General features: G+C 37.2%; 1 long non-coding RNA gene across 1 annotated transcript in view; it reads right to left on the reverse strand.

The window, feature by feature from the left end:
- Window positions 1-1,316: 1,316 nt before the first annotated feature.
- The window catches only part of LOC310740832, a 20,185-nt gene continuing 10,068 nt past the window's right edge, over window positions 1,317-11,433 (reverse strand). Inside the window, exons 3-5 of the long non-coding RNA XR_014537762.1 lie at window positions 9,489-9,618; window positions 2,338-2,439; window positions 1,317-2,215 (exon numbers count right to left, since the gene is read on the reverse strand). This is a non-coding gene — a long non-coding RNA (uncharacterized lncRNA). The remainder of the gene's footprint in view (window positions 2,216-2,337; window positions 2,440-9,488; window positions 9,619-11,433) is intronic.

Below are 11,433 nucleotides of genomic sequence, written 5' to 3' on the forward strand. Positions count from 1 at the left end.
GTAGGCTTTGCTAAAAAGGATATGTTTTTAATCTGCACTTAAACTAAATTCTTCAAGCATTCTTATTCTATGGAAATGGTTTTATTTGGAACGCTTTCTGATAACGATACATAGAAACCCCATAAAAACTTTAAGGGTTCCCCAAGAATAACAATAAAAAAATATATAAAAGTTGTAAAATATTTAGCTGATTTTTGAGAGATCTTGAGTTTGCATAAAAATTCATCACGATGCTTATTTTGAATGTAATAATGGGTTTGTTTTTACATTAAATATTTACATTCAAGTCAATTTCTAGATTCAAAGAGACTATAGACGTTAATCCCAAACATACTTAAAGCATACAGGAGCAAAATCTATCGTTAGTTTAGCCATTATGTTTTAATTAAGTAAAATACCAGAAGTAAGAACTTAGGTCTATGTTTAAAAGGGACTACAGGGTTAAACATATGCATAAAGTCCATAACTAGTTTGTAAATTCACTGGAAATTTAAATGAATCAATTTTAATGAATGATACCAATCAGAGTGGATGTCCCATCAGGATTGCTCTACCCCATAAATAAACAATTATAATTTATCCTAGCCTGTTGTGAAGGGATTTCAGCAAGTTACAAAATTGCGTGCTAATGACGGACTGAAACATTAAGTATTACATGTTTGGAATCTGGTTCTAAATTCCTTTACTCATTAGCATCATTATCCTACATGCTAGTCCACATGTACTTTATATACCCTGATTGCATCATTAGCAGTTATTATTTATTACAGAAGGTCTATAGTCAGTCCAGCAATATAAATTTGCTCTAATTATTTAGAGTGAACAGTCATGATTCGAAGGAAAAATGTCTCTGCTTTGTTGGGGGTTGTTCATTTATTTTGCTAGCACGGTTTGGGTCCATTTTTCTTTTTAAATGAGATGAGTCCTTGCAAAATAATACTTTTATCCTACAGTGAAACATTTCTATTCTAATGGGTGTGGTTTCTTCCAGGATGATCAAACCCCCATATGCAGGACAAGATTGCTGACTGAATGGTTTGATTAAGGTGAAAATAATGTACATACATACAGTACAGACCAAAAGTTTGGACACACCTTCTCATTTAAAGAGTTTTCTTTATTTTCATGACTATGAAAATTGTAAAGTCACACTGAAGGCATCAAGGGCTATTTGACCAAGAAGGAGAGTGATGGGGTGCTGCGCCAGATGACCTGGCCTCCACAGTCACCGGACCTGAACCCAATCGAGATGGTTTAGGGGTGAGCTGGACCGCAGAGTGAAGGCAAAAGGGCCAACAAGTGCCAAGCATCTCTCGGGGAACTCCTTCAAGACTGTTGGAAGACCATTTCAGGTGACTACCTCTTGAAGCTCATCAAGAGAATGCCAAGAGTGTGCAAAGCAGTAATCAAAGCAATAGGTGGCTACTTTAAAGAACCTAGAATATGACATTTTTCAGTTGTTTCACACTTTTTTGTTATGTATATAATTGCATATATAATTCCACATGTGTTAATTCTTAGTTTTGATGCCTTCAGTGTGAATCTACAATTTTCATAGTCATGAAAATAAAGAAAACTCTTTGAATGAGAAGGTGTGTCCAAACTTTTGGTCTGTACTGTACATTTTATACTCTCAGCAGATCTCAACTGAACATCTACGGGAGATTTTGTAGCTATTTGTCAATCAAAACCATCAAAACACCATCTGAGGGAATATTTTTTGGCAGAAGCGTGTTCAATTTTATCCTTTGAACATGACCTGACACATTCATATCCTTTAATTTGCCAATCATCTGTACTCCATTAGGTGATGCAATTTTTTTACTTACTGTAGGTTAGTTTTGTTTACAGTTACAGCATTTGGCCCACATGCTGCAAGTGTTTTCATATTTACATTTCTGGCATTTGACAGACACACTTATCCAGAGCAACTTACATGTATCTCATTCATACAACCAAGCAGTTAAAGTGCTCAAGGTCCAGCAGTGGCAGCTTGGTGGTGCTAAAATTTTAACTTATAACCTTCTGATCGGAGGTCCAACATGTTAAACACTGAGCTACCACCTTATAGGTGTCATACCTGCACATACCAGTTATAGCATGACGCCTATGGATCATTCTCAACTGTCACTCAACAAGTGCACATGGCCTAGCAGAAACCTCAGTTGTCTTATGTCATATCAGCAGGGAGACAGGAACCAAGCCACTCTTTCCACTAAATTAGAGCATGACAGACAATATGTTTGCAAGGACTGCTCATAGAAGTGTTTGGATTTCAACTCAGTGCACAGTGATATACCTTAATATTAAAATACTTTAAATTGTATATTTACTTACTCTAATCCTGATTGGTGTAATGTAGCATGTCACTGCAGAATAAGGGCTGAACTTTATTTTTTGTCGTATAGGTTTAGGACCTGCCCCGCACTGTGGTTTAACCTGGTGACAGATGAATCTGTGAATCTGATGACTAATACAAAAATGTCATCATGAAACAGGTTTTTGTAATTGCTTCCTAATGATGGAATTAATTAATAGTTTGGTGAAATTATTTTATGTCATATGGTGCAATATCAATTTCTACTCAGGATTCAAAAGCATAGCATTTCATCTAATATGACAGATGGTTTTATCCACTACATCAAATAACGTGAAAGCATTTGCAGGACACTTATTTTTCTGTAAATTAAATTGCATTATATAATATGCAATATATAAATATATACAGTTGTATAAAAAAGTTTAGGAACCCCTGACAATGTCTTTGATTTTCATTTATAAATATTAATATTATTAATATTGCGGATAAGCGGGAGAAGATGGTATGGTATGGTATTATTAATATTAATAATTTTGATCTATCAAATAACTGAAGGACAGAGTAATATTTCAGTGTGTGTATTATATATATATATATATATATTCATTCATTCATTTTCTCCCGCTTATCCGTAATTCGGGTCGCGGGGGCAGCAGTCTAAGCAGGCCCCCGCCTTCGACTGCTGCCCAAACCTCACAGCACCGTCCCTTAACGGTCCCTCCTGCAGGTGGTGAGCCCACAGGAAGTATATATATATATATATATATATATATATATATATATATATATATATATATATATATATATATACAGTATATATAACTGTCTATATAATAAAAAAGTAATTCTATAGTACAATTTTGATGCGTATGTGCCCAGTGTACTGCAGTAGACAGGGGTCAGCATGGGTACCCTTAATGAGCTGCAGCTATGAGTCTTAATATATCAAGCTGTGATGCACTGTGTTTTCTGATACTTTTCTATCAGAGCCAGCAATAACTTTTATTGCAATTTGTGCTACAGTAGCTGTTTTGTGGGATGGGCAAGCCTTCACTCCCCATGAACATCAGTAAGCTTTGGCAATCCATGATTTTGTTACCCTTTATATATATATATAAAATTATTCCAGAAAATCATTATAGTATAGCAATGCAGAAGTGGAGATAAGACGAGTCTTTGATGGCCAGTAAATCAATTCATAGATTTTGCTCATTAGTAGCTTTGCTTTGTGCAGACATGATATGATTCTCTGATCATACTAATGAAGCCAGCTGCATAAATGTAGAATAATTTGTTTCAAGAATGCGCCATCCTAACATCACGTTTAATCAAGGTTCATACAGAGGACATGGAGACTCCCACTGTAGCTGGGTGGTGGGTGGAAGAGCACCTCCTGTTGGCCAGGGTTTTTTGTCACTAAATCCTACCTCATTAGTTGTATTACTTTTTGCTCTAACTGACTTTAGGTCAATTCAACCAAAACACATGAAACTTTTATGAAGACAGATAACAGGCACATAGAGACAGAATGAGCGAAACTTCCTTCTACCCCCTTGTTGGGTTTGCCCTCCCTCTCAACAATCCCCTTTGCCTTGTCTAAGCTGAGAGGAGTTGCACAGGTAACCCTGCATAAGGCGAGTCTGGGTGGATGAAATAAAGGGGTACACAATTCATCCCTGTGATGATTTTTTTATGTCGTTGCTTCTGTCTGGCTTTCGGCTCAATAGCAGTAGGAGTAGCGGCACCCTGCCAGGCTTGGTGCAAGAGTCCCTGGCTATAAAGCACTCCAGGATCCCAAAGCCCCCAAGGGCCAGACAGCTAGCAGTCTGGGGCCACGGTCAACTCGAGTTCAACCCTTTGAAAAGTGCTGGCAGATTGCTTGTGGCGGATTGGCCGTCTTCCTGCCACATAGCAGTGCATGAATACAGCTCATCTCTACGTGTAAACTCTGTGAGTTAGAGTCAGAAAAGCCAGAGGACAGAAGAAAGAACTTTGTAGGCTACATCTGGTGAGTCTACTGGTCTGGTCTAACTCTGATCAGTCCCAGTGGGAGTTCTCTGGATGGGAAGAAAGGGAAAAGTCAGAAAAATCCCAATGCTTGTACATGTCAATCTGTGGGGTTTTAGGAGGATTGGGAGCGTGGCAGGAGAAAGATAAGGATAAAGTTTTCACTATACTCCTTTTCTTGCCTTGACTCAGTATTTTCTTCAAATCCTCCTGGGTTTTACTTCAGCATGCTGGGGTTTTTTTAGGTGACCTCATTATTTTGAGCATAATTCTTAGCAATAATTCAAACAGGATTCTTTTGCAGTCGACTTACTCTAGGGTCCTAATTAGAAAAGGATTGTGCTGCGTGGGTCATCTGCATTAGTTTTTGATCACATTGCAATTAGCATTTTAAAGACTAAATGATAAACTAGCCTGCTGACACTTTATGTGTAGTTTTTCAATCTGTTATTTCAATCCCAGCCTCCTTTTCACAAACAGCTAGGACAGAAGATGGTTTTAATTACAGGCCAGACAAAAGCATCAGAAAAGAAGATTTTCAGCTGTTGATGTCTGTTGGGTATTGATTGAAAATGATTTGTTTCCAAGTGCAATACATGACAAATTCACATTCACTTTTTGCCAAAATTCAGGAACAAAGAACAAAATGATGTACATCCATTGAACATAAATATAAATACTCTTAAAATTAAAGGAATCTTTCTGAAATATACCTCCATAATCATTGTTTTGTGCTTTACTGCAGTGCCAGCTATTCAAGCAGTTTTTATATGAGCAAAGTCTTCCATCGCTAAACCTGCTGTAAACTTGCACCTTGCTTGAAATATTGAACAGCTTCACAGCTCTTCACTCAATAATGCATAGAAAGTACTATTGTTTTGACTCTGCGTCTTATTCAGGGTGAAATGATGGTGACTTCCGCAGTAATTGGATGCACAGCAACAATAGCGCACTAACAATACATCTATGCACATTCACTGTGTTCAAATAGGAAATCTCCTGTCTCATACTGCGATCCAAACAATACAATATTATGCCTCTCAGTTTGACTATATCAGTAGTTTTCATACTGCCAAATGTAAATCAAACCACATAAAAATTTTGTTACAGCATGTCTTGCCATGAATATACAAACCCAGCCCAAGGAATCTGATCTGGATGAAAAACTGCCGCTTCAACACACTGCCATCTCAAATTAATGCTGACGGGCTGTTCATAGGGGAAATATTGTGTGAAGACGGTATCAGTAATCCACGGGTGATTTTTCTTGGTCACCCAAATGAGGATGGGTTCCCCTTTTGAGTCTGGTTCCTCTCAAGGTTTCTTCAAGGTTTCTTTCTCATTTATCTGAGAGTTTTTCCTTGCCACAGTCACCCAGACTTGCTCATCAGGGATAAATACACATCATTCACTTTAATTCTTAAATTCTGTAAAGCTGCTTTGAGATGATGTCCATTGTGAAAAGCACAATAGAAATTAATTCGAACTTGAACTTGGTCTTGGGCAATGGTGGGCTGTGCATGTGATGCCATGGGCAAGAGGAAAATAAGTGTTTAGGCAGTCCATATTATATCCATTTCATATTTACACACAAAATGTCTTGTCTTTGTATGTTTCAGTGATGGACAGTAACTAAATGAGTGTAATTTGTTTCTGTACATAAATAGCTTTTTTGTCTGTCTATACTTTACTGTAGTATGGGGATAATTTTACTTTAACTTGACTACATTTCAAAGTCAAATATCTTACCACATTTTGCAAAATCAGTCATTCCTTTTTTTAAATTTATAATTGGATAAAAATGTAACTGGTCAAACACGCAGCAAGACACCAATCAGGATGTCTGTTTTTAAATTTTTTTGATTGAAATCCAAGTTTTTATTTCACTTACACTTAAATAAACCTTAAAACCGAAACTGCATGCTCTCGAATCTTGTTACTTTATTTAGTTCTGAAGTAATTTGGTCAGCTTCAAGGTTTTGGGCTCATTCATTCATTCATTCATTCATTCATTTTCTCCCGCTTATCCGTAATTCGGGTCGCGGGGGCAGCAGTCTAAGCAGGCCCCCGCCTCCGACTGCTGCCCAATCCTCACAGCACCGTCCCTTACGGTCCCTCCTGCAGGTGGTGAGCCCACCTGCAGAAGGGACCGTAAGGGACGGTCCCTTCTGCAGGTGGTGAGCCCACGGGAAGGCGGCCCCACGTCACTTAGACGTCACGGACCTTGATATTTCCCTCGTAAGGGACCCCCGGAGCATAGAGGGTTAAGGGCCTTGCTCAAGGGCCCAAGAGTGGCAGCTTGGCGATACCGGGGCTTGAACCACAGACCTCCCGATCGGCAACCCAGCGCCTTAACCGCTGGAGCCACCACTCCCCCCTATGAGTTTTGGGCTCATGATAATCTAAATAGATATTATTTAGTGTTTGACTAATAATATCATTCTATTAATAGATTGTGTGCTGAAAGAAAAACATCATGAGTCGTGTGACAAAAATGATAATAGGAAAATCATAGCCATAATAAATAATAGTATTTGGATACTTAAATACAGTAACAGCAAACACTTTTGTACTTTTACTCGTGTAAATGTTCAAAGGTAACACTTTTATTTCTACTGGAGTAATATTTTATTTAGTGTATCTCTACTTTAACTCAGGCACATGGTGTGTGTAATTCATCCACAACTGGTAGCTATAAATATACACTTAAAAATGTACGTAGATTTGGGCACAGCTATACCCAAAATAAAAACTGCATGTAGACAAATCAAATCGTTTCTGGAAAAATATACTGTACTCTGTTAAGACAAAATAGAAAAAATAACCCTGACAATGAACTTATCATTTGTTTGGGGGAGAAAAGAGTTGAATAAAAGAATGGAAGTGAGAGCTTCATGGTGCTTTATTGCAGATGGTACTAGAGCATTAAACGCCCTGAAGGGAAACATAATAGGAGTGATGTACCGGGACACATTAGATGAGAGCCAAACATACAACCAATATAAATCAAGACTGGTTCATATAAAGAAGAGGGTTAAGATGCTTACATGGCCTCGCCAATCTCCTGACTTCATTTCTGGAGGATTTTCAAATTGACCCTCACAACCTTAGGGAATTGAAGACAATTTACCAAGAGAAATTGGGCAAAATTGAACCACAATCCTGCAAAAAAAAAAAAAAAAAAAAAACTAATTACATCTTACCGTAGACATCTCAAAGCTTTATATTCGTCAGCAACAGCTTTGCAACAAAACACTAATGGTGGGAATTTGTAGTGTTCAAATACTCTTTTCTCCAATTTATTTCTTAAGATTATTTTGTTAATATTTATCAATACATCCTGCATGTTCTCTGCTCATATTTATACGTACAAAGTCACTGTTCTCTTTAAAGGGTTGGACATTTAAATCATCAAGCTGCCAATGCTGGGCCTATAACCTTTATTTATCATCATCTTTGTAAATTACGTGGATTAAAGCATTTACCAAAGAAGTAAATGTAAATGAGTTGCCTCCTGCTTTGTGACAGACTGGTGTGTCCTGCAGGGTTTATTCCTGCCTCAGGAACAGTGTTTCTAGGAAAGACATTTTAACCATGAACTGGATAAAGTGCTTAGTAAAGATGAATGATCTAAATTAAGTCAATCCTCTGAATCTTATTAAAAAAATACGTTTTCACATGCATTCTTTGGCATTTTTCCTGCACATATCCAAATTAGAAAGCTTTGATTTAGCCAAGGATCCATCTCGGACTATTCCATGATGCATAATGTGAACTTCTGCTGTTGCCTTAACCACAAATTAGGGAGGCTCAGAAGTCACCAAGGCCAGAGAAATCCACAACGGGTTATTATTTGGAAGGTAATTATTTCTCAATCAGATACAAAAGCGGCCAAAATGTTGAACTAGAGGGGATTAGTGATGGCAACGTTCCACTGTTATCACTGGCCGCAGGGGAAACGCTGCACAAAGAAGGGAATTGGCCGTCTTTCATTATCTCTGGAGGGAAAATAAAGTGAACAGATAAAGATGGGACTGTGCAAACCCGTGTGAGGCTTTTACGTAAAAACGAAACTATTTGCAGTTGCGGGTCAGCACCATGTCAATCAAACCCTTATTTCAACACCGCATTTTTGAAAAAAAATTTAGAGGAAATCCAGGACTTTTTCATGACGTTTCTAGAATGAAAAAGCTGTTTGTCTTTATCTTATTGATTCCAGACAAAGAATTATATCAAAGTGTTTGACTGGTTCTGAGAAGTGACTGCAATATTTAAATAATTTTTATATTCTGAGATGTCCAAGCAGGAAAAACCTTTATACACATGCAAATTTCCATATAAGTAGAATTTAAGTATACACTATGTCTGTGAGGATCTACACTTGTTCAGTATCTGTCTGGGTTTCCTCTGCATTCAATAGTTTTCTCCTAGGAGGTAGATTGTCCATCTTTACCTGCCCCAGGTATGAATAAGTGTTCAAATAAGTTTGTGGAAACATCACACCCTCGGTATATGTTCCGAAAACGCTGATCAGGATAACGCAGGTTTTTAGTGTTGAAAACTGCATCATTGACAAAAGTTAAGGAGCATTTAATTAGCGCTGACATGATTTGCATGTCATTGCCTTTATTTTATTACATTTTTTGTTCGAATTCTTGGTACATTCCATTTCAACACCAACATCATGAACCAGTGATGGTTTTGTATCATAATCATGTCTTAAAAAAAGGTATAATTTCCAAAGCTGCTTATTATGAGATTACAATACAACCAATATAATTATTATATTTATATGTTGTATGCATTTTAAAACATTTTAAGAAAAGTATTATAGATTTTATTGATTTTGTTTTTGCCAATGGAACGAGAATTCCTCATAAGTGTTAAATGGCAAAATATGAATTCTAACAATAGGTCCATCATAATCCTACTGATCAAATGTATTTATTTATCTATTTATTAGCAGAACATGTTTCAAAATCTTATTTTATCAAATCCAGATTAGGATCAAATTCCCAGCGTAAAAACAAAACTAAACATTAATTTGTAATTAGATAAATTGAGGCTTTATTAATGCCAAATAAATGAAAAAACGAAGCAGTTATCTCAAAGGTCATCATTTTTAAGAAGTCCTTAATCCATTTATCATTCCAGGGCCTACCTGAATGATGTCCAGAGGCCTAATTTTGGTGGTTTCTGATAAATATATGACAATCTGATTCATTGTAGTAGTCGATGAATTGCCTGGAGACTGGATGGACTTCCAAGTAAACCTAATCATGGGGTATCTGCTATAAATAGAGCGGGGAGAGAGGACAGATTTAAATAATATTCAGGCTTTCACGCTCCCATGTGTATTTGCGTGTGTGGAGTTGATTTGGGAGTCGTGTGCTGTGATGATAGGAGTAGACAGATGCCTCGCTTATTAGCCATGCTATTAAAGCCAGTTGTTTGTGTGTGTGTGTGTGTGTGTGTGTGTAAGATAGATAGACAGCGAGAGAGAGAGAGGGAGAGAGAGAGAGAGAGAGAGAGAGAGAGAGAGAGAGAGAGAGAGAGAGAGAGAGGCCCCCTTCCCCCGTCTCATACAGCAGAGGAGTGTGTGAACGCATTTTCTGGGTCAGCTGCCTCTAAACCGTGCCGTTATCAAAGTCCTGCACAAGTCTTTGTCTTTCATCAAAAGGAGCCCATTGTCTGGCAAGCAGCTTCTCTGTGATGGTGACGGCTTCACTCTTACTTCATGATTTTAATTATCCCCTACGAGACCACAGCAGTTTGTCACAAGCTCGTCAACAATCCCTCCGAGGTCTGCGAATGCTGCTCGTGTACATCATACTCCTCCCCTCCTCACCCAGCCTTTCCCTCCATCATCACTTCCACCAAGCTAGCTCTGCTTAGCCATCTCCCTCTCGAATCAATGTTACACGCAGGCAGACAGCTCAGGAGTCAAACTCCGGTCACCGCTCTCTCATGCATCATCTGAGATCAATAGGAGGTTGAAACATTTGGGTGAATTTTAACCAGCTTTTCAGCTTCATAACTTGATTTGAGAGAGGAAAGGGAAGAAGTTTTTAATGTGCTCAGGAGAAGTTGTTTTTCTTTAGCACTTCTGTTCTTTTTTCGAGTTCATCCCGAAGTCCTAAAATCGATCGTGTTCCAAGTTTACATAAGCGCTCCAGACGGACTTTTTTCGGCTCAGAAGAAAGATGAATCGTGAGGCTCCATAATTTCATATAAATAAATAAATAAATAAATAAATAAATAAATAAATAAATAAATAAATACATGAGAAAATAAAACAAAATAAAGATTAGCATTCTGAGGTCAAGCTCTGTTTTGCTTTTAATTCAATTTTGTTTGTTTTTTTACACAACTACTTGTATGGCTCAGAACAGTACAAAAGTTTATTTTTAGAAGAATAGACTACGAAGTCTAGCAAGTCAGTGTGCAAAGTAGTGCTCTATAATCAGCTATAATTAACGTAAAAATCTTGTACAGGAAAATAAAAGTCTTGTTTATTCTTATTAAACTTGTTAGTTTTTGTTTTTCAACCTCACTGCACTTTACAACATCATGCAGCAAATCTACAAAGTAAAACTTGTGAAATGCAGTGCAGTGAAGTGCATCATATGAGAACACTAATTAGGCAGTAAAATCCTATGCTAAAGGTCAGTGAACTTTCTAGGTGCTGGACAAGTGTAAAAGAAATTTGATACAATCGTTGAAATAGCATCAGTTACATTTTTCTATAGCTGTGTTTAATATTATTGAAAATATAAACCGTTTCTGATTAGGTTTAATGTTTGTAATGACATTTTGAAAAGCAGCATGTTTGATTGTGGAGTTTGAATAATAATTAAATAAAATCTCCAGGATTTAGGCCATTAATATGCATCATTATTAGAGATGGGGTTTTTTTGTTTGTTTGTTTTTCTGTTTAGGCATGTTTCTGGGTAAAATGGAATTAAATGAGTCTGAGGACTCTAATAGTCATCTTATGCAAATGAGTGACCTAAGTGTATAAAGCACTGGATTATACAGTTACTGGATTCAGCACTGGATAACTAAGTAGCTTCGCTTGTTATCAATTAAATTGATTGAAGTTTAAA

Source organism: Silurus aristotelis (genome assembly GCF_946808225.1).
Source record: "Silurus aristotelis genome assembly, chromosome: 2".
In the NCBI taxonomy this organism is placed as follows: Eukaryota; Metazoa; Chordata; class Actinopteri; order Siluriformes; family Siluridae; genus Silurus; species Silurus aristotelis.